The following is a 23515-nucleotide window of genomic DNA, read 5'->3' as shown; positions in this document are numbered from 1 at the left end:
AACCGACTTCGTTATAATTACTGTCTCCTACAGTGCGCACGTATTGTTGGCAATGGAGCTATTTTTTTTTTTTTTTTTGCAACAATTCGACTTGTCTCTGATTGGATAGTTGTATATTTCACGTCGTGGGAGTACCAACTGCTCCCCTTTGCCAAAATGATTTTTTTACAAAACTAAAAGATATAAACAACTGTATAAACAAACCTCGTGTTTAGCAACTTGATAGACGCATACAAGAAAGTTATTATTATGTTTTTCTTGTTTGCCATGTCACCTTTTTTGTAAGGCAGTAAATCCGCCTGCAACAGGATATTGAGGCCCCCACTGGTGAAAACAAAGGAAAGGGAGAGGGTGAATTGAATGGAACTTTGTACCGTGTTGAGTTGCTGTTTAATCTATGTTCCGAGTTAGATCTATTGAAAACGGAAAGTTAAGTTCTTACAGTGAGTAATGGTATCGGTAGCGCTATATCGACTAGCGTTATTTATATAGGAGTATTTATTTATTTATTTATTTGATTAGCCATCCGTAGACATTTTGCAATGTATGGATGTTGTCAGTTTGGATACAGTGATTTTTGCAGATACATTGACACTTTTATATGCATTTACAGAGTATACAAATACAATGACATTTATCACTTAAATTACATTCAAACAATTAAATATTCACTTATTGTTTAGAAACAGCGTTCCTGAAAATATAGTTTAAGGGTTTTCTGTAACAGTACATGTTGTTAATTTCTTTGATGTCCTGTGCAGCTTGTTATACATTTACAGAATATACAATACAATGTCATTATGTCACTTAAATTACATTCAAACATTTAAATATTCACTTACTGTGTAAAAACAGTGTTCCTGAAAATACAGTTTAAGAGTTTTTCTGAAACAGTACATGCTGTTAATTTCTTTGATTTCCTGTGGCAGCTTGTTATACAATTTTACACCCTGATACAAGAAACTTTTTTGGGTCTTATGCTTGTTTCTCCTATCTAGATGAAGGCAGTGGCTTGTTCTTGTGCTATAGCTGTGTAAAATGCTGTTTGTACTATAATTCACTATATTTTTCTTTATATATACTATAGTGTGGAACATAAATAAACAGGGAACAGTTAGAATACCAAGTATTTTGAATAGTTCTCTGCAGTGAGCCCACTTACTGCTTTTAGTTATAATTCTCACTGCTCTCTTCTGCACTTTAAAAACTGTTTGTAAGTTGAGTACATTATTTCCCCAGAAAATTATCCCATAGCTTATGACTGAATGTACATAGCTAAAATATACAGTTCTTAGACATTCATCGCTGCATACTGAGGAGAGAACTCTAAGTGCGTAACACGTTGTAGATATCTTTTTTGTGAGTTTTTTAACATGTTCACTCCACCTAAGCTGGCTGTCAATATGCAACCCTAGGAATTTTGTGGTGGGCACTTCGTCTACAGAGGTGTTATGTAGCTTTAACTTTAGGGGACTGTTTTTTCTGTTTATTCTAAAGCGTATGCTATTTGTTTTCTTAATATTTAAGGTCACTTTATTCTCTGTAGACCATTTGTAGACATCTTTCAGTGATTCATTACAATTTTCCAACATTTGTGCTGATGTCTCACTGGTGATTATAATATTGCTGTCATCGGCAAACAATATCTTCTCTCCATGTCGGATATATTGTGGAAAGTCATTTATATAAATCAAGAACAACACCGGACCCAGCACACTTCCCTGAGGGACCCCAATATTAATATGCTGTGGATCTGACAGGTGTTTTTCTATGAACTTTGATCTACTGGAGACATGCGAGATCTCTACCCACTGTACTCTATTTTTAAGGTATGAATGGAACCATTTGTTGATTACCCCTCTTACTCCTAGTGCTTCTAACTTAAGTAATAGATTCTGGTGGTCAACTGTATCAAAGGCCTTTGACAGGTCAAGGAATATGCCAGATACATAGTTGCCTTCATCCAGTGCTTCTAGAACCACTTTAGTGAAATGTGCTGTACGATAGTTGTTAAACTCGTGTAACACCGCGCGAAATCTCGTAATTCCAGTAACTCCGCAACGAAAGAGATTTGAAAGTGCATGGGTTTCTCATATCTGTCAATGAAAAGGCTTGTACTATACAGTTCGGACAGGCTGCAACTTTCTATACCACGAAATATTATTTTTTTAAGAGACAGTTTTGCTTCACCGGCAAAATTTAACTAAATAGAGTTACGAGGTTTTCATTAACTACCATCGTGTTTCATATCCATTAATTTTTGAACATTAGAGAGCAAATTTTTGCTATCGTAATCACATTTTTTGATTTTATTTACAATTGACATCACAGTGCCACTGTAAAAACAAATACAAACTATCCTCTAATCCCCAATGAAAAACAAGCTGACACTGCGTGATTTACACTTCTAGTCTCCCACAATCAGTTAAACAGACAGACGGTTTGCTGGTATTTCGTTATTGAAACAAAAAAATCTTTCCCGAGTGTTACACGATTTCTTGCTATTTTGAATAGTTGAAACTGTTCCGTTCACTGTCCACATATCTGTGAACTGGCTGCCCAGTAGCTTCTCATGAATTTTGTCCAAAGTTAAAATTCTAGTTGCCATGTCGTGAGTACCTATAAGTCAATGACACCCCATTATGAGACCTACATATGTACTCAGCAAACATCTGCGATACCTTCGTTCATCATCATGTTCCATGCATCCAATCAAGAAGGAGGCTCTTCAGGCATGTGGAAACATTCATTCAGTCACCAACCCACTCCTACTTTCCAAACCCCACAAACGCTACCCTGCATACATTGCTGGACTATCATCTTTGACAAAAAGGCCCCAATGGATAACTACTGTTTAGGGTTTGTTTGGAGCAGTAATGTTTCATTCCCCAGTGGGGTGTGTGTTATATATAACTCCTGAGCTGGGCCAATGGTGTACTTGGGTGGTTCAGTTTCTGAGCGCTATTCCCACTGAAAACTAGAGTCCATTATGTCATATTTCATATGTCTTAATCAGAGACACACCATTAGAGATCACACACAGAAATAAAGAGCAATTTGTTTCTTTTGTATCATCACAGGTAAATCAGAAACCCCTCACATCATCTTGTCACCATGAGGGCACTGGAGCAAGCGCGACATGTTAGTGCTGTGAAGTTCATCATACATTCCAGTTATCTGACAGCCCATCAGTCAGCTACTTTTATTATTTATTTATCCATTTGCCACAACAGTATGGGACCTGTCAGTTACATTACAGAAGTAGGCTAGTGTAGGCATATATGAAGCCTATACAAAGCAGGGTAAGATTAGACAAGAACAGGGCAGGAAGATGGTCATGACTTATCAATGAAACCATATCAGCATTCACCTACAGCAACATGCGAAAGACCAAGTCAGGAAGCCCAGTTGGGAAATGAACCCGGCTCTTCCCATATCAGTGCATTAACACTGGTTTAGTCACTGTGCACCATGTATGATTTGGAAAGAGAACCACCTGTACCTAATCTAGAAGGAGCTTACAACATGCACAAGAAGTATGATCAGTTAGATAAACCAAACAGGAAACTTTGTTTTATCACACTTCTGAAAGAAATGTGTGAATCTATTATTTAATGTTACTGGAAAAAAATACTGCCAACCACACATGAACACCTGCTAAAACTATATTCATCACAACTATTCTTGCAACACATCCTTTCTCTGAGGAGGTGTAGTGCACTGAATCTGAAGCAGAGAAAACAGATGACCAACAGCAGCAACATTCTTGTGCAAAGACACACACAGGATAGGTCGTACATGTGTTAACAGATTACATGGTATTCAACAATATATAGGGGCCAAGTACCTCTGTAAACTGACATATTCACTTACATGGTTGAAACTCTTCTCAAGAAGAAATGTTTTTACCTCTTCTCTAAAAGATGTTTTCTTCTCCAACGTCTTTGAGTATGAGTTATTTTTGCTCACTACACATGTAGGGTCCAACAGTTACATGTGTAATAACTATAGCAATTGCTATTAATTTGCAAGTCTCCAAGACTAGATCTTGTCATCAACACGTTTGTATATGTATAGGGAGGCTACTGTAAGCATGTACAATTTTTAAATAGGGGCTTGCAGCAAGCCCTTGTAGAGTTGTGTGACAAGATTCGAGCAGCCCTTCTCTGTAACGTAAAAATTTTATTTAATTGACTATCAGTTTTATCACAAAAAAGCTATTTCATAAACCTATAAGGGACAGGAGGTAACCAAGGTAAGCCATTCTAGCACCTTCTGAGGAGCACAGTTTAGAAATGATTCTTGAAGCAAAACATGCCAAGCTGAGTCTCTGGGAGAGTTCCTGTTACATGGACTTTCCAGTTTAAGCTTTGATCAACATACATTTCTAAAACATTTGTAGATCATGCTCTTTGTAACCCTCTTCCACCCAGTACGAGTTGGAGATCTTGGGTTTGATTCATTTTCCCAAATTGAATGTAATTTTTTTTTGCAACAGGTCAGGCACTTGGTACTGAATTATGCATGCAATGACTTGACCAGATGCAGATAGAGATCGTCTAACAACATTCACTATTACGCAAGTGTCATTTGGAAACAACATGATCTTAGCTGCAGTTTCTAAGGTTTGCACATCAATTATATAAGTAAAGAACAGAAGGAGGTGTGACAAACTACCTCTTGGCACACCTAGTTCAACATTCTTTGGGTCATATACTAATCTGATTTTATGATTAGAATAAGCTGATGTGAGTTTCACAGCCTGTGATCTGCACACGTAAAAAAAAGTTTTGCATCACCTCAGTTCTAAGAGTTCTGGAACCTGTACAAAAAATTGGAATAGAGATCAACATAAACAACATTTTCACCCTTCAGAGGTGGTGGTCCAAATTGCTGTACGCACCGGTACCTCTAATACCCAGTAGCATGTCCTCTTGCATTGATGCATGCCTACATTCGTCATGGCATACTATCCACAAGTTCATCAAGGCACTGTTGGTCCAGATTGTGCCACTCCTCAATGGCAATTCAGCGTAGATCCCTCAGAGTAGTTGGTGGGTCACATAGTCCATAGACATCCCTTTTCAATCTATCCCAGGCATGTTTGATAGGTTTCATTTCTGAAGAACATGCTGGCCACTCTAGTCGAGCACTGTCATTATCCTGAAGGAAGTCATTCACAAGATGTGCACAATGGTGGTGCTGATTGTGATCTGGGAAGACGAATGCCTCGCCAATATGCTACCGATATGGTTGCACTATCGGTCGGAGGATGGCATTCACGTATTGTACAGCCATTATGGCATCTTCCACGGCCACCTGTGGCGTATGTCGGCACCACATAATGTCACCCCAAAACAGCAGAGAACCTCCACCTCACTGCATTCGCTGAACAGTGTGTCTAAGGCGTTCAGCCTGACCGGGTTGCCTCCAAACTCGTCTACGACGAGTGTCTGGTTGAAGGCATATGTGACACTCATCGGCGAAGAGAACTTGATGCCAAGCCTGAGCAGTCCATTCGGCATGTTGCTGGGCCCATCTGTACTGCGCTGCATGGTGTCGTTGCAAAGATGGAACTTGCCATGGACATCGGGAGTGAAGTTGCTCATCGTGCAGCCTATTGCACACAATCTGAGTCATAACATGACAAACTGTGGCTGCACGAAAAGCATTATCCAACATGGTGGCATTGCTGTTAGAGTTTCTCCAAGCCATGATCTGTAGGTAGCGGAAATCCTCTGCAGTAGTAGTCCTTGGGCAGCCTGAACGAAGCATGTCATTGACAGTTCCTGTCCCTCTGTATCTCCTCCATGTCCGAACAACATCTCTTTGATTCACTCTGAGACACCTGGATAACCCTTGTTGAGAGCCCTTCCTGGTACAAAGTAACAATGCGGGCACAATTGAACCGTGGTATTGACTGTCTATGTGTGGTTGAACTACAGACAACACGAGCCATGTACCTCCTTCCTAGTGGAATGACTGGAACTGATCGGCTGCCGGACCCCCTATGTCATATTAGGCACTGCTCATGTGTGGTTGTTTTCATCTTTGGGTGGGTTTAGTGACATCTCTGAACAGTCAAAGGGATTGTGTCTGTGATACTATATCCACAGTCGTCTATCTTCAGAAGTTCTGGGAACTGGGGTGATGCAAAACTTTTTTTGATGTGTGTATTTTGCAAGTATACTTGAAAACACTTGTTTACTATCTATTTTATCGCCATTGCGTCCAGCTTTTCGAAAAAGATTGCTTGACTTAACAATATTAAAAGCTTCAGAAAGATGTAAATTAACCCTTACAACACTGAAGTTGTTTTGTAGGTTTCTAATTATTTGATTTGTATAAACCATGATTGCTGTTTCTGTGCTTTGACCTTTGTAAAAGCCATATTGATTATATTCAGTACTTTGCAGTCATTTAAGAATTTGGTGATTTATGGTTTCATTAATGTCACAAATACCTCAGAACATGCTGAGTGGAGTGATTTGGGTCGATAATTTTCAGCTTTATGCCTGTCAGCACTCTTGAATAAATTGAATTTTTTAATCCGTGGGTGAACATTCCCTCAGTGAATGATAAATTACATTGTTTCCATCTCTTCATTGGCTATACTGTATCCCTTTTTCCAGATTGGTTGAAATGTAGCACTTCCCATGGCAGATGCTCAGGTGGCATCCTTTTGTTGCGGTCATACTATTTTCTTTTTTTTTTGTAAGTGTCTCATCTCTTCTGCTGTTGTTTTTACATCTAGTTTTTGTCTTGTATCTTCACTCTGCAGTCTCTCTCTCTTAGTGTCAGTCCAAGAAGTGACCTCAGAAACCTCATCTCAGTTGCTTCAATTCTTCATTCACCTCTTATTCTTAGGATTCTGTTTTTACTACCATATATAAGAGCTGGCTTAGCTACCATGTTGTGCAGTCTTTGTGTTATCTGTTTTCTCATAATTCTACCAATATATCTCCATATACAACCATTTATAGCAGTATATTTCTGTGTATCTGTGTCCATTGATGAGAGGTTAAACTGGAACCAACACATTGATGGTCTGCTGAAACGTCTGAGTTCAGCTACGTATGCTATTAGGGTTATTGCGAATTTTGGTGATAAGAATCTCAGTAAATTAGCTTACTATGCCTACTTTCATTCACTGCTTTCATATGGCATCATATTCTGGGGTAATTCATTGTTGAGTAGAAAAGTATTCATTGCTCAAAAACGTGTAATCGGCATAGTTGCTGGAGCCCACCCACGGTCAGCCTGCAGACATCTATTTAAGGATCTAGGGATCCTCACAGTATATATATTCACTTATGAAATTTGTTGTTAATAATCCAACCCAGTTCAAAAGTAATAGCAGTGTGCATAGCTATAACACCAGGAGAAAGGATGATCTTCACTATGCAGGGTTAAATCTGACTTTGGCACAGAAAGGGGTAAATTATGTTGCCACAAAAGTCTTTGGTCACCTACCAAATAGCACCAAAAGCCTGACAGATAGCCAACCAACATTTAAAAATATATTAAAAGAATTTCTAGATGACAACTCCTTCTACTCATTGGCTGAATTTTTAGATATAAATTAAGGGAGGGAAAAAAAACCAACTTAAATATTAGTGTCATGCAATATTTTGTGTAATGTAATATCTTGTACAGACATCTTTTATTAACCTGACACGTTCCACATCATTACGAAGTGCCGTATTCACGATCTATGGAACAAGTATTAATCTAATCTAATCTAATCAACAAGTGAAGTAGATTTGTGTATTGATGTATCTGCCTCCAAGGTATTTGAATAAATTTACCTGTTCTGTTATTTTATTGTTTATCACTATTTTGACTCTTCTTATATGTTTCCCTTCCACTTCCATTAATTTTGCTTTATTTACAGTTATAACCATATGGTAAGCTTGTAAAATGTTATTCCATTTAAACACTTTTCTTGTAAAACACTTTCACTGTTTGCTAGGAGAACTTGGTTGTCTGCAAATAAAATAATGTTAAGAAATTTGTTCTTTCCCAGGTCTATCTTCCTGAGGTTCTTAGGATTCCATTTTTCTGTAATTTTGTTTATGTATATAAAAAACATTGGTGAGAGCCCACACCCTTGTTTTAGTCCCAGATTTATAGTCAATAACTCTTCTTTTATACTAATTTCAGTGTTAGCATACAATGCTTTAATGGCATTCAACAAATTTAGTGGTACACAATGGTCAGTGGGTATAGCCCATAATCTCGTCCTGCTTACCTTATCATAGGCTTTTTAATCATGTTTCCTAATTCATGTTCACTAGGAGGAACTATATGTCATGCTGCATGCAGGTGTATGATACATAAGTTTATTATGATTCATGAAATTTAAGCTTTGCATTTGGGAAACATTTATAAAGTAATCATTTATGTAAATTGTTGGAATTTTTTGCCAATATTAATATTATCAGTAATTGTAACTGTAATTACCTGTTCTTCATCTCTCTTCCCTGTTTCTTTTGTACGATTTCCCATACAGGTTTTTATTTATTACCCAACAATCTTATTATGCTATCATTTTTAAGTAGTTTTGCATATGCAATTACCTGTCAGTGTATTTTCTTACAGGTCTTCATGCATTCTATAAACTGTCAGTCTTTCCATTTGAGACCTGAACTTTTTTAGAGTCGTATAGGAAATTTTAATGCCTGACATGATTAAGGTACTAGATTTACTGATCCCATATGAATGGACTCTGGTCAATTTCTCTGGAGAACGCATCTCAGAATTAGTCAGAAATATTGAACAGAAAGCATTGTTACTACCTGAGTGTGAAAGTACTTCTAATCAGATTCATTACTTAGTACCATAGTTTTCCAATGAGAAATTACTTGTATAAGAAAGAAGTTCATCAATTTCTTTCACAGATAGAGCTGAAATTGTAAGGATGAGGATTATTATGGTCAGATAGTCCTAGATCGGTGTTAATAATTTTTATCAGTGTGGAGTCAACAATTTAAAATATTTTGTCTACAAGACATTTCCATTTTATTTTTTATTCTTGTGGGGCTCTTTATATAAGAGTAAACTTTACTAGGGTTTTATTGAAGTCACCACAGATGACTGTAATTGCTTTTTCAATAAACAAAATGTCCAGCAGAGACTAATTTGTTAATGAAAATGATTATGGCCCCACTAGCTGATCTATATACAGCTACAGTTATTACGTTACCCAGCTACCCATGAAACTGAACAGCAGCAGCTTAAAGATTCTTTTCAATAATCAGTGCTTCTGCCTTACACCTCTGTTTATATTCAACATTAGGTTTAAGAAAAATACAAACTTCCCCACTTTTAGCATACTTTGTACAGAACTGACTAGACAAATTATCATGATTAATATTATTAACAGTACCTAATTCACAATCCTTACACCTGTGTGCCATAATACACATACAGTCAATATTGGAATTATTAACTGCAACTTCAGGTTCAAAAGATATGCTTCTCAAACTATGAATATTATAGATTAAAATATGAAAACTTCTAAATTAGAGACTAGTTACAGTTGTGCTTACACTTTGCTGTGTGATATCTGACCCTGTTTTGAGGCTGATAACCAAAAATTCTTGAGTACAACAGGTTTTCTGTACCTTGTAAGCATTTTTTTGCTGCATTGTAATGCTCACTGCAGCTGCTATTGGTGAGGATGGATCTTTTGTTGCGAGTGAAGGGTCTTTTTTCTATTACGGCTGATGTCGTGCCTCTGGCTGCTGGTGTAGTATCCTCTGTTGCCAATGTTGGGTCCTCTGCTGCTGGTGTAAGGTCTTCTGCTGGAGGTGACCTGCTTTCATCTGCAAATGTCCTGGCTTCTACTGTAGATGACCTGGTTTCTGCTGTAGATGATGTAACCTCTACTGCAAGTGACCTGACTCAGCTGCTGTGGACCATGACATATTTCTTTCTGCCACAAGTGAGATGAAGACCTTTCAGAATTACTGTTTGCTGAAACGTGGCTATCTGCTATAACATGGGAATTAATAAGTGTTTGGTGCTACGGCATACAGATTTCTGTATAGGCACAATCCGTATCACTCCAAGCAGGGGGTTACCTTCATAGTCTTGGATTTTATTGAATTTAGCATATGTTAAAATTCACCGTAGTAAGTAAGAAACACATATTTTTTTGTTTTCTCCAAAAAAATTCCTGTCCTAAGATACAGGCCTCCAAAGATGACACTGCGAACACCATTTCAAAGATGCAAATTTCGAAAATTTTTTTAAAATGCTGTATCCCTTTAACAGTTCTAGATTTTTGTTAGAGGTTTTTTATTTGAAAGATAATTGCTTTGTCATTACAGTGGTATCCTCCATTTGGACATATCTGCCAAAGTTCTTTTATTGTCGCCATTTGAATTCTTTTTTATAATATATAGAATTTTTTTTTTCAAAAATGCCAGTGCAGAAAAGTTATATTCTTTCTGTCGATTAGTACCATGTAGTACTACATTCTCTGTAAAGGAGAGCTTCCACTTTTAAGTTGGACAGGTTTTATTTTAAAAAATCATTTTTTTTAAACTTCCAAGGGTTATTTCTATTGTCTTTGTTGCAGTTTCTTATCACTTTGTTTGTTTCAATTATTTCTTTTCACTTTCATTGTTATAGATATTTCTTACACTTCGTTGTGGTGTCTTGTCAGTTTCTTTGCCATGGTTGTTCATTGCAGGTTTCTGTATTGTAATTGTTCAGTGCTAATTTGTTTACTGAAGAGGCTTCTAAGAAACCTGAGGCCATTGAGTGGATTCTGTGTTTTCATGAGGAATTTGCCAGTTGACACAATTGCAGTGTGCTTTGCGAAAAGGACTGTTTGAAATGTCTTCTGACTGAGGCCACAGGAGAGTGAAGTGTGCTCACTATTTGCATATCAATAAAAGAGTGATATATAAGACAAAAAAACGGACTTTGTTCAGGTTGGGAATAAGTGACCTCATTTGGAGACTCTGTTTCAAAGTTTGACAGAATAACAACAATGATAATATCTGAACAAGGTGAAGCCTCCCATGGTGCAGATGATGCAGATTTTGCATCAATAGAGGAAGAATTAAATACCCTGAATCGGCCAACTATAGAGATAGGTGTTAGTCCTGTTAAGAAACTGTGGTCAGTGAAATCGAGTCATAAGCTCTATGCATCAAGAAAGTGCAGGGAAATTACTAAAGCTGTGGATGAATACACTACAGCAAAACTGACCACACTCTTCAAAATAGGAATTCTATCTTCAGGAGAAAATGAACCAAAGCACTCTTGCTCCTCTTGCCAGGAATTTTCCACAAATATCAATTCAGCTGTTGAATATTGTGAATCCTACAGTGAAAAGGTGCAAGTTTTAACTATTATTCCAGAGACATTTTCAAAGAAAACTGTTTTGAACCATATTCCATCAGTATCAGAGTACATGATAGACAAATCAAGAAATGTGAGGTCTGTAAAAGGAATGTTTGGAAGACCAGATCCCTATTATGGTCATCCTGTTGAAGCAGATCAAGTTCAAATAGTGCAGTCATTTTATCTGGAAGATAAATGGGACTGCTCTTGACAGAGTGCCTTCAAAAAAGACACTATAACTGTAACAGTTGAAAGTCAAAAAGTTGTGGAAGTGAAGAGGTACATGACTTGCAGTATTACAGAAACTTTTACAATTTATAAGAGTAACTATACAACTTCACATATCGGAAGATCAAAATTTTATGCACTACGACCTAAGTGGGCAGTTACACACCCACCTAGAGAGGTATGTTTGTGTGTATACTGAGTGAATTTTGAACTTTGTGTGATAATTTTGAAGAACTTACATATGACACTTTGGTTGGGCACGTGAAGTCATTAGTAGTTTGTGACATAAAGCGAGAGACTTGTTTGTTTCAAGAATGTGGTGACTGCCCTGGAAAGGGAGGACTGTCTTTGCAGACACTTGGCCTGGAAGACGTAGCAGAAAACTCTGCAGAAATTACATATGCAACAAGGGAGGAAAATAAAGTAATTAAGAAAACTGTTACCTTTGATAGTTTCATTGATGGACTTGGTAAATGGTTAGCGAAAGCAGTAACACACCAGCATCTGAAGAAATTGTAACAACAACATACTGCAGAAGTGAAAGGGTGTGTACAGGCTGAAGAACTATGTTTTGTGCTTCACTGTGATTTTGCTGAGAACTGGTCTATAAATCTCCCATAAGAAGTACAAGGGTATCATTGGAGTAATGACCAGGTTTCAAGTTTTACAGAAGTGACATATTTTCAACAGGGTGCGATTTGTGCTTTTACCAGTGGGGGGGATGTCTTAGGGGGTTAGTAGAATTACATATGTTACTAGCTTGGACCATGGCGTTACACATGGTTAAACAACTATTTATAAATAGATGTTAATGCTGAAACTCACTATTGACGCGTATGCACTATCAAAAAAGCCATCCCTTGTTGTATCTTTAAAAGTACATTATAGCTAAAGCTCATTTGCAAAAACATCTACATACGGGTACCGATATACGAGGGGAATTCAAAAAGTAGAGGCACATTTGTGGAAAGTTGTACTTATTCTGATGGTAGAAAACTGAAACATATTAATAGTAAGACTTATTAAAAACTTTCAGTGTTCGGCTCCACAAATTTAAATTATATGTAAAGGTTTACTCCAGTGCGTGGGAAATAAACATCTCAGGTTGGGATGCATAAACTAAAACCAGAGGAGGGGATATTCTGATGCAGATGGGGGGAAATCCCCCCCATCCCCCCCTGCAAATCGCACATTGATTTTCAAAACAAGACCACAAGTGTTGCAGTTATAAGTGATGACACAGGATGTGACTCAGCAGATGCTTTGCTAGCAATGCACAATATTCTTCAACTGCAAACAGGGGCAGAGAATATCATAATTATTTCTGATGGTGCTCCTAGTCATTTTAAAAATTGTTACCAGCTGTTTGAACTGAGTAAGTTGCTTGTGCCAACTGACTGGGTATACAGTGCTACTGGTCACGGGAAAGGGCCTTGTGATGGTGTAGGACGCCTGCTGAAGCACCATGCTACAAAGCATAATCTTTCCCGACCAAATACAGCTGTGATTCAGAATGCTGAAGATTTTACAAGAGTCATGAAATCTTACACAGCCACAGCTTTCATTCTTTTGTCCAAAGAGGAAATCGAAGAATTCTGTGAGCAGAAAAAGGAAGAATGGTCCAAACAAACAACTCTGATGAAAGGAATTCAGAAGACACATTTTTGGACTCAAAGTGATGGGTGAACTTATATTGCACGCCCTTTAAAGACCAAGAAGGAAGAAATTTCGTTCGTTCAGCCAACACCTCAGAAACAGCAGGATAATATTCAGATACACAACCTGAGAAGGCGGATGTTTGTGGTGTGTGTATGATTGTGACTGGTGGATTGCAGACATAAAAGACACCAGTTATGAGTTAAATGAAATTGCAGTGAACTTTAGGCTACCACATGGACCAACTGCTGGATATAGGGTAATAATAATAATAATAATAATAATAATAATAATAATAATAATAGCTTTATTCAACATCGAATGGTACACTGCAAATGTACAAGGAAACAGTAATGATTACAGTTATTTGTACAATACACAAGACACATTCTTCTGAATAAGTCATTAATTTACAACAAAATTACAATAAGGTGTTTACTTATCTATTCACATAATTTCACAAAGCATTTGTTGTTCTTCATATAAGTATGGTACTCTTCTAATGTATAGAAAGGGTGTTTTACTAAAAATTTCTTAAGCTGATGTTTCAGTTTAATTGTAGGAAGAGCCATGACTGCTCTAGGCAGTGCATTAGCTAATTTTATACCTGCATACTGAGGCCCCTTTTCGTAAAGTGCTGTTCTGTGGCTGCCAGTGTAAAATCTTTCTTTATTTCTAGTATTGTACTGGTGGAAATCTGAATAAGTGTTTGGGAGCAGTCTTTTCACAGGCAATATGGCTTTTAGAATGTATGTGTTTATAACAGTTAACACCTCTGTTTTTGGAAACAAGTTGCGACAAGATTCCCTATATTTTGTTCCACAGATTATTCTCACACCCCTTTTTTGAAGAATGAGTAGCTTATCTAGATTAGCTTTGGTTGTTGCTCCCCAAATTTCAATACCGTAGTTCAAGTGAGAGGAGAAAAGAGCATGGTATGCAGTCTTTAGGACTATGGTGTCTCTACAGAACTTGCTAATAGTACTGATTGCAAATATATTTTTGACAACTTAGTTGCTAGAGAGTCAATATGTGTGTCCCATTTCAGGTTGCTTTGGATTGTTACGCCAAGGAATTTTACACTGGACTCTTTCTTTACCAATTCGTTGCCCATGTATAATTTAATTTCATTATTCAAACTACTTTTGTTAAACTCCATCAAACATGTTTTACTGGTGCTTACATTTAAGTGGCTTTCATTAAAAAACTGAACAATTTCTTTTGTCACATTATTACACTCGGCCTCTAGTTCATTACATGATTCCTTTTTACATACAATGGACGTGTCATTGGCATACAGAACAGTTTTGGAATTTATAGTACAGTATTTAATATTATTTACATAGATCAAGAACAGAAGAGGACCCAACACCGAGCCCTGGGGCACGCCATATTTTATGCAAGTGATCTCTGATTTGTAGACACCACTTTCCGTTTTAAGTAGAACAAACTGCTTTCTATTGCTCATATAACACTTTATTAGGTCATAAGCAGCGCCTCTAATGCCCATGTTCCATAGCTTGTCTAATAGGATGTCAACGTTCACACAATCAAAGGCTTTTTCCAGGTCTAGGTATACACCTGCCACATGTTCCTTGCTTTCGATACCCCCTAACACCTCTTCAATTAGTTGAGCAGCTGCAGTGCTAGTTGATTTACCTTTTATGAATCCATTTTGATTTTTGAACATCAGGTTGTGTTTGTTAAGAAAGTTTATAATCCTGTTGTATATAACTTTCTCAACTATTTTGGAAAAGACAGGAAGGATTGAGACTGGTCTGTAGTTTTCTATTTTGTTGTTGTCACCTTTCTTAAAAATGGATGTTACCTGAGCTATTTTTAGTCTGTCTGGAAAGGTGCCTGATTCTATTATATTGTTGACTGCTGCAGACAGAGGTACAGAGACATTTTGGCTACAGCCTTTTTAAAACATTAGTATTTAGGCCATCATGTCCAGCTGAATTAGAGGGTTTTAGAGAGCTAATGATGCCCATTATTTCTGCACAGTTTGTGGGGGCTAGATATATACTATGGTCACATGTATTGCCTTTAAAACTGTAGTGCATGTTTTTATGTTTGTCATTTATGGCTTCTCCTACGGAAGAAAAATATTCATTAAAAATATTTGCAATTTCCAGTTAGTCTTTTATGAGCATGCCATTGTGGTTAATAGTAAAGTCCATACAGGATTTGTCATTGCTGGTTCTAAAATTGTTTATGACTGCCCAGATGCCAGTAGTTACGTTGTGTGAGTTTTGAAGCTTATTTGCAACATAGTTGCTCCTGGTCTGTGTGAGTAAGTCCTTATAGTGTGCTTGATATATTTTGAAGGCTTCCTTTAGCTCAGGAATCTCTCTATTATTCAGCATTGCACTGTGGAGTAGTCTTAATTTTTCCCTCGCTTCAGTGACATTACTATTTACCCAAATATTTTTGTTAATATTTTTTGTTTGTTTCATTTTTGTGATTACAACTGGGCATGTGGTATCAAAGCAGTAATAGAAGTCAGCAGCAAAGTTATCATATGAAAAGTTATTATTTTCAAACCATTTTATTTGTGCTAGCATGCAGTTTAGTCTATTTATGTTGTCATTATACATTATTCTTGTAGTTACAAACTGTTGCTTTGTGGTGACAGTGGGGGCCTCATGGCGTTCCAATTTAAGTTGTACTGCATGGTGATCTGAGATGGCTAGTTTTAAAACCGATGCACTGTGGGATAGGTGGCTCATGTTTGTTATTATGTTGTCAAGACATGTTTTACTATTGCCAATTTCTGTAGTGGGTTCCCGAATGAGTGGGATCAGGTTAAATTCATCACACAGATGATGTAACTTTTTGGTGCTGACATCATTTGTTAATAAATCTATATTTATATCCCCTGTAACTATAATATTTACATGACCATTTGGCCCAGAAAATGTTGTGTCTGTATATACAAGCAAGTCAGAAAGATTTACAAAAAAGGTATCTGTATTTGCTGCAGGTGGCCTGTAAACACCGATATCTGTTATGTTATCTCTACCCCATTTCAGGTTTATTGCAGCAAATTCTGAGACTCCTTCCAAGCAGAAGGCACTCACATCAATAACATTAAAATTACTTTCATTTACAGTGAAAATTGCTACACCTCCCCCAGTCTTGTCTTTTCTACTGAAGGCTGTGCAGAATTTCATACACAGTGGTTGGCTAATGCAAATCAGAGCTTCATTGTACCAATGTTCAGTTACAACTAATATATCGGGTTTGTCAATCCGTGAAATTACATCTAGATCATTATGCTTATTTCTAAGACTAACAAGATTCTGGTGTATGATTTTTAGGCTGAGTTTTTCCTGCTGGACCTTAGAGGATAATTTTGGACTAGCAATGAGGCAAGCAGGCTTCACAAGTTTCCCTGGCTTGCCAGCGGTGGCTGGTGTTGTGGCAGATTTTGTTGAGGTGGGTTGTACCACCCCATGGCAATGGACTTCTTTTGATCACTTTGTGAACAATGTCACCTGACTTCCTCAATAATTTTGCTACTAATGATCTTTTTGCCTCTTTTGCTCATGTGCAGACCATGAGATGTGTGCAGCTCCCTTTCTAGATAGCTGACATCTACTAGAGACACATTCTGAAATTTACTACATAGATCTTTAATCCTGTCATTTGTTTTATGAACTTCCCGGCTCACAATAGACTGTTTCATAAGATCATGCCTCTGTGGAATGTTGACAACTGTTTTAGTGTCATTTAACTTACCTAGTACCATTTTCATATGTCTAATTGCATCATTTGCTTGATTTCTTGCTACATCAAATGAACCTCCCATAATAACGACACAGTCATTGGATGAGAAGGAGTCACACTACTGCATGCGCGGCTTCACCACAGCAGAAAGAGGGGCTCCAGGCTGGATGTGGCCTACAGCTGCAAAGTTGTCTTGCATGTTTGCGATGTTTTGCGCTATTTCACGTCCATGGCTGTCTCCATATAATAGAATCTGGCCCTGCTTGTGTTTCTGATTGTCGTCGTTTCTTCTGTTTTCCCTAGGGACGATTTCTTGCATGTAATTTCACAGATTCCACTTCCTTGGACGGTTTGTTTACGTTCAGTTTCACGTTTTGTACACGAGTTTGGGACTTCGTGTTTTCTGAACTTATCACTGACAGTTTTTTTGCTGCTTGAAGGATTACTTTTAGTTTGCACGGACTGAACTTGTTCTTGTTCCACTATTTCTTCGAGAATTTGAAACCTGTTTTGAGTATTGACGGCAGGAAAGCTTTCCTTGGTTTTTAGTTTAGGCCTGCAGTCGTTCATCAGGCGCTGTTGTTCAAATTCACACACGTTCTTATTTAAGAGAGTAACTTAAGCCTTTAGGCTCTGGATTTCACTTACCATATCGCCGACTAGAACAGATAATTCACATCTACAGTCACAAATTTTTGCTTTATGATAATTATTTGAGTTCTGAACGCAGCACTGACTACAGTTTCAGCATGTTATAAATTCATTATTTTCTTTCACAGATGAGTCCACTTTTGCACATCGAAAATGATACGAGTTATTACATTCCTTGCATGTGATTCTGGTTTTCAGTATTTTTCCGCATTTTTTACACGTTTCCGCATCAAAACGTGAGTTTTTACGTAAGCTAAGAACTCCCAGCTGAAGGACAGCAACAATGCCATCAGTGCTCACTTCCTGTTCACAATGTTTTGAAGATTGTAAGTGTTCCAGTTCCTATTGGTTCAACAGGAAGGCATCACTCTATATCAAAGGAAGATCCTGAAGCAGTGGAACACATTTTTAGTTCATTGACTGGGTAATTTCACTACAAAAGGCAATGCAAAGAAGTTGTATAAATTGAAACCTTTAAGTCTTTGGACCTTTCACATACATTTTGGCACCATTTATTAGTGCCTCAATAATTAAAACCGAATTCGGAACAAAATGGTATGTATACGTGTTGCTTCCTGGAAATGACCTTTTCGATAAGCGTGGACTTGCCAATATTTGTGTCCCCGTATAAATATAACTGCTTCTTTCTTACCGCTTTGGACCGAGGCCATTTTCTAGGATGGCCGTTGGCTGTGCGTCTGAGGTATGACTTGTGAGGTTTTACTCATTGAGGCTCTAATAAATGTACCATAGAGGCCTATATCTACCCTGACGAAAGTCAAAGTACCTGTTGGCGCACCTTATACCATTTGGCATGAATACATACTCTCTATATGCAACCCTAAATTGTTCCAACAGCTCTTCTAAATTAGGCTTATAATACCACAGTTCCTCCAAAACAATTACAGCTGCAGAATAATTAATTTTATTTCCATAGAATGTCGTCGCCCAACTCTGACTAGGCCGTATTTCGGTCGCATGTGTAAATGGCGGACGGAGTATACACAGGCCGATGGATGTAGATTTGAGTATGGGAAGATGGGGGTTCAAGAGAAATTTGATGAACTAGCAAAGAACTTTTCCATATTGAAACATTATGATATATCTGACGAGTTTAAGTTTTTTTCTGGCATGCGCGACAGTGGCACCTCCCATCCGTCGTCAAACTCAGGTTGTGAATACCACAGTTCCTCCAAAACAATTACAGCTGCAGAATAATTAATTTTATTTCCATAGAATGTCGTCGCCCAACTCTGACTAGGCCGTATTTCGGTCGCATGTGTAAATGGCGGACGGAGTATACACAGGCCGATGGATGTAGATTTGAGTATGGGAAGATGGGGGTTCAAGAGAAATTTGATGAACTAGCAAAGAACTTTTCCATATTGAAACATTATGATATATCTGACGAGTTTAAGTTTTTTTCTGGCATGCGCGACAGTGGCACCTCCCATCCGTCGTCAAACTCAGGTTGTGAAATCTCCGTCGAACACCCATGCTCCTCTGAATTAGAAGTACTGTTATGCTGGCCGGCTTCGGACGATTGTACACCACGGGTTGCAGCTTCATAGCCATTTCTTGTGAATCCCAAAGCGGGACGCAGGTTGTACGCCATCCTGAAATATCCAATACATAATAGAGCCTTGCTAACAATTGCCACCTAAAGTGTAAACAAAACTCGTATTTACATGTACATTGCCATCTTTTCTTGTCTGTTTCCACTTTTAAAATGCTTGATAAATGAGTCTCTTACTCATCTTTCAAAACTAAAATTCTGTTAGGTTTTGATTTTTATGAGCCTGTTATGTGATAATGTGGTAATAAAAACTTCAATTGTTTATAAAACCTAAAAGTGGAAGCTCTCCTTTTCAGGGAATGTCGAACTATATGGTACTAATCAACAGAAAAAAACAAAAAGTTTATGGACTGGCATTTTTGAAACAAGATTTTTTTTCCATAAATTATAAAAATAGTTCAGACCGCTATAGTACAAGAACTTTGACAGATAAGTCCAAATTAAGGATTTATTTGTAATCGTAAAGCAATTAATAATCGGCAGCCAATGCTGTACAATCTCAATGAAGTCATGAGATGTTCAATTGACTCTTTTATTAGAACATGTTACGCGTTTCGGGATTACACCCATCTTCAGACATCTGTTACAAAAAAGTACAAAAAATAAGTGAACAGCACATTCAACACGTCTCAACTTTACAGAAAATGAGATCGAGTCATATGAGTTACATACCACAAGCTTCAACTCCTTCCTAACCAACCAGATGTGCAGCCTTGACAACTCAAAGAAAGTGTCCAATAACATATCTTCACAGACTAATGGCAAAATCATCAAGAGGGTGATTACCGAGGTTAAGAATGGATGTGATTTAGCAAAAGTTCCCAAAATTTTGTAGGCCGATATAGCTGTGGCAACTTGTAATGCACTAATGCGAGCTAGATATATGCCACATTTTCCAGGTACATTTTCTTATACTGTGAAGAAATTAAATTTAAAATTAGAGGACAATAAGATCTTAGTAGTCAAAACTGATAAAGGAAACGCCGTTGTGTTGATTAAGGATAGTGACTACATTGCTAAGACCCTAAGATTTTTCAGTGAAAAGCCCCTAACTCAGTTTAGCCGAGATATTAAAAAATGTATTAATGACTCGCATTTCCTGTTTGACTCAGCTGTAAAGAGAAAGAGGCTTTTCATGATGAATCCCAAAATGCCACAGTTGAGGGCTCAAATTAAGCTCCATAAAATTGAGAAACCCCTCCGTCCAATTATTAGTGCTTGTTCAAGCCCAGATTACTATATGAATAGATTTTGACACGATAAACTGAAAGAATATTATACTTTTAAGGAGACCTTTAGTGTTTGTAATAGTTTTGAGATTGTTGGCCTTCTACAAAATATTAGGGTGCCCGAGAGGCTGTGTTAGTCTCATTTGATGTAGTTAATTTGTATACGGACATCCCAGTCAATGAGACACTGGAGATTCTTCACAAAAATTTGCCAAGGAAAGGTAAGATGGTTTATAATGAAGTCGTTGAGTTTACGGAGTTGTTACAACTGACCTTGTCATTTAATTGTTTTCCATTTAATGGCAGAGTTAAGGGAATATTTTGGGCTATTATGGACACGTGAGAGAGGAAATACTGACATAATACGCGATCAGTGTTGTCAACAAACATGCAACATTTAGCTTCACCACGCAATTATGGTACAACTACTGCTAGATTCCAGCGGTAATGGAAAAACAAGACAGTTGAGTCAATACGTGGTAAAGGGCCCCAGCCACCACCTTTTCTTGTGCCGCTTATAACTCAGTCCCATCTTTTTGCATGAATTTCCATTGTACTGTATTGAGCAACAGTATCAATCGTCAACCTCTTAAATTAAAACACTGAGTCTCAAAGAACATGCTCAGTCATAATCGAGGAAAAGTCACCTATTTCTGGATAGTGAACTCTTATTGGCTGGTGACTTGTTAAGTCACCCAAGAGCCAGTACAGCCACCACACCACACTAACACGTGTAAAATGAGCTCGCATACTGGATGTATGGAGTGGGGGAGTGTCCCTTCAATGACAGGAGTGCAAGTAGAGATGAAAGCATTTTGTGAAGTGCTGAAAATATGCTTTTCATGCAAATGAAGTGCTGTGACAGAGATGTCACCTGGAAATAGAAGAAGGGTTAATTTGAGCAAAGAAGCCACTGATAGGGAGATTGAAATGATAAGTAAGGATAGGACAGGCTAACAGGTACTCAGAAAAATTTATACGAGAGTTTGGAGCTAAAATTCTTAGCAAGACACAGCAGCTGGGCCACCAAAAATTATATAGTAAGTTTGTGTCAATGGAGTATGTTGGACCATGTTGCCAAAAAATAACTAGAACCTTCAGGAAAGCTGACATTCATGTAGGCTTCCATACAAGGAAGAAGTTGGGGGAAATAATGCGACATCAGGAAGACGGGAAATCAGATAAATTTCAGCAATCCGGTGTATATGAAATTAAATGTGGAGTATGTGCTGGGACATACATTGGCCAGACGGGTAGGGATTTTGCCACAAGGCTTAGAGAACATACTATAGTAATAATAGTGGGGTAGGGTGCCATATGAGGGAGACTGGCCATAAGCTGGCCCCAATAGAAGATAGTCTAAGGATTCTGCATTTAGAACCAAAAGGGAAGATTTTAGATAATTTCGAAGATCTGGAGATCTATGCGCGGATACAGCACACTGCCCACCCAGTTTTTAATGAACAGGCTTCTGATGGGAACAACTGGCTTTTTGGATTGTTTGAACAGTTACTATTTTAAGTTTGGAGCTGTGAGCCTTGATAAGAAGTTATGATAGTGTATTTTATAGGAGCTGGTGGTGTTCTGTGTATGTACCGTTATGATAGGCTAGGATTTTTGCTGAGTGGTTGGCTAGTTCAATGTCATATGGGGAAAGTTAGATGGGTAGATAGGTTGGCATATACGCATTTGTTCACCACCGTACCCTTTGGGTGGCCCTTGGTGACACAATGGTTTATTTTATTGATTTTAGACTTCAAAGTTTTAACAATTTTCATGTTTCTTTTTTAGATCCAGAGCTCTCCATTATCCAGATAGCATAGGTAGGACTCGTGCAATTGTCGTGCCACTCGTTTATATAAGGAATGTATGACGTACAACCCACGTGTGTGTTTTGGGATTTTATGAAAATTTTCTTCCTCTCACCATTAAACTTTTCTCCATGTGGTAGAGGGGTGTAAGTTGTTGTTTGAAGGCTTCTATTTGGGCAATCATGGCCCATGAATATTACTTGGCTGTAATTCGATAGGCGGATGGCTGCCGCTGACGTGGTTGCTGTTGGCTTTAATAGATGGCACCTAAGACACTTGCATATGTGAGCTGATCACTGGGATTTAGTTTATGATGGATACTGTTGGTTATACTTAATTTGGTGGTATTCTTTTAGAGATTTGGGAAGTTGAAATGTTTGTTCATGAAGGAACTCCTCCCCCCACCCCTCCCCGCCCCCTACCCACCCTCTCCCCCCAAATTATTTATATTATATTGATATATGGTTTGAGTTGTGCTTAGTGCCACTACTGGCTTTAGGTATAGTATGGCAATGTAAAAATTTGGAGTTCTTAAATTAAAAAAAAAAAATGCCTTAGTGTTAACGTGTACAGAAGTACCATTCCAGTTGCTAGTCATAATTACACCCTGTTAGGTGCTACATTCTGAGTACATTATTATTAAATTACATGTGAACGCTTGGAGCACATGACCATGCAGTGCCCCCTACCGAGGACGCTTCGCTGCTAGTTGACTTGTTTAGCGTCAGTATACGCTCTGCTTCAAGACTTCTTGTGTTGCAGTTATAATCATATGCTATTGGACACTTTCTTTGAGTTGTCAAGGCTGCATGTCCGGTTGGTTAGGAAGGAGTTGAAGTGTGTGGTATGTAACTCATATGACCCGATTTCATTTTCTCTAACATTGAGACGTGTTGAATGTGCTGTTCACTTATGTTTTGTACTTTTTTGTAACAGATGTCTGAAGATGGGTGTAATCCCGAAACACGTAACATGTTGTAATAAAAAGAGTCAATTGAACATCTCATGACTTTATTACGATTGTACAGCATTGGTTGCCAATTATTAACATAAAAATGATCAAAGGCCTCAGAGGGGTTTTTATGTCCTGTATATCATAAAGCAATTATCTTTCAAATAAAAAAAAACCAACAAAATGTGTACAATATTTTAAAATTTTTTTACAAAATTTGCATCTTCAAAATGGTATGCGCAGTGTCATCTTTGAAGGGCCGTATCTCGGAGCAGAATTTTTTTTGGAGAAAACAAAGAAATACGTGTTCCTTACTTAGTCC

General features: G+C 37.8%; 1 protein-coding gene across 2 annotated transcripts in view; it reads left to right on the top strand.

Annotated features, from left to right (window-relative positions):
- Positions 1 to 344: 344 nt before the first annotated feature.
- Positions 345 to 23515, top strand: part of LOC126483636 (myosin-11-like) — a 239549-nt gene continuing 216378 nt past the window's right edge. Inside the window, exon 1 of one of the 2 annotated variants that reach the window (XM_050106692.1) lies at positions 345 to 443. The gene's annotated coding sequence lies outside the window, so the exon portion shown is untranslated. Of the gene's footprint in view, positions 444 to 4501; positions 4626 to 23515 lie in introns of those variants that run through there. The other variant, XM_050106693.1, reaches the window with a different exon arrangement.

Source organism: Schistocerca serialis, chromosome 6, assembly GCF_023864345.2.
Source record: "Schistocerca serialis cubense isolate TAMUIC-IGC-003099 chromosome 6, iqSchSeri2.2, whole genome shotgun sequence".
Lineage (NCBI taxonomy): Eukaryota > Metazoa > Arthropoda > Insecta > Orthoptera > Acrididae > Schistocerca > Schistocerca serialis.
This window is presented reverse-complemented; position numbering and strand designations above follow the sequence as displayed.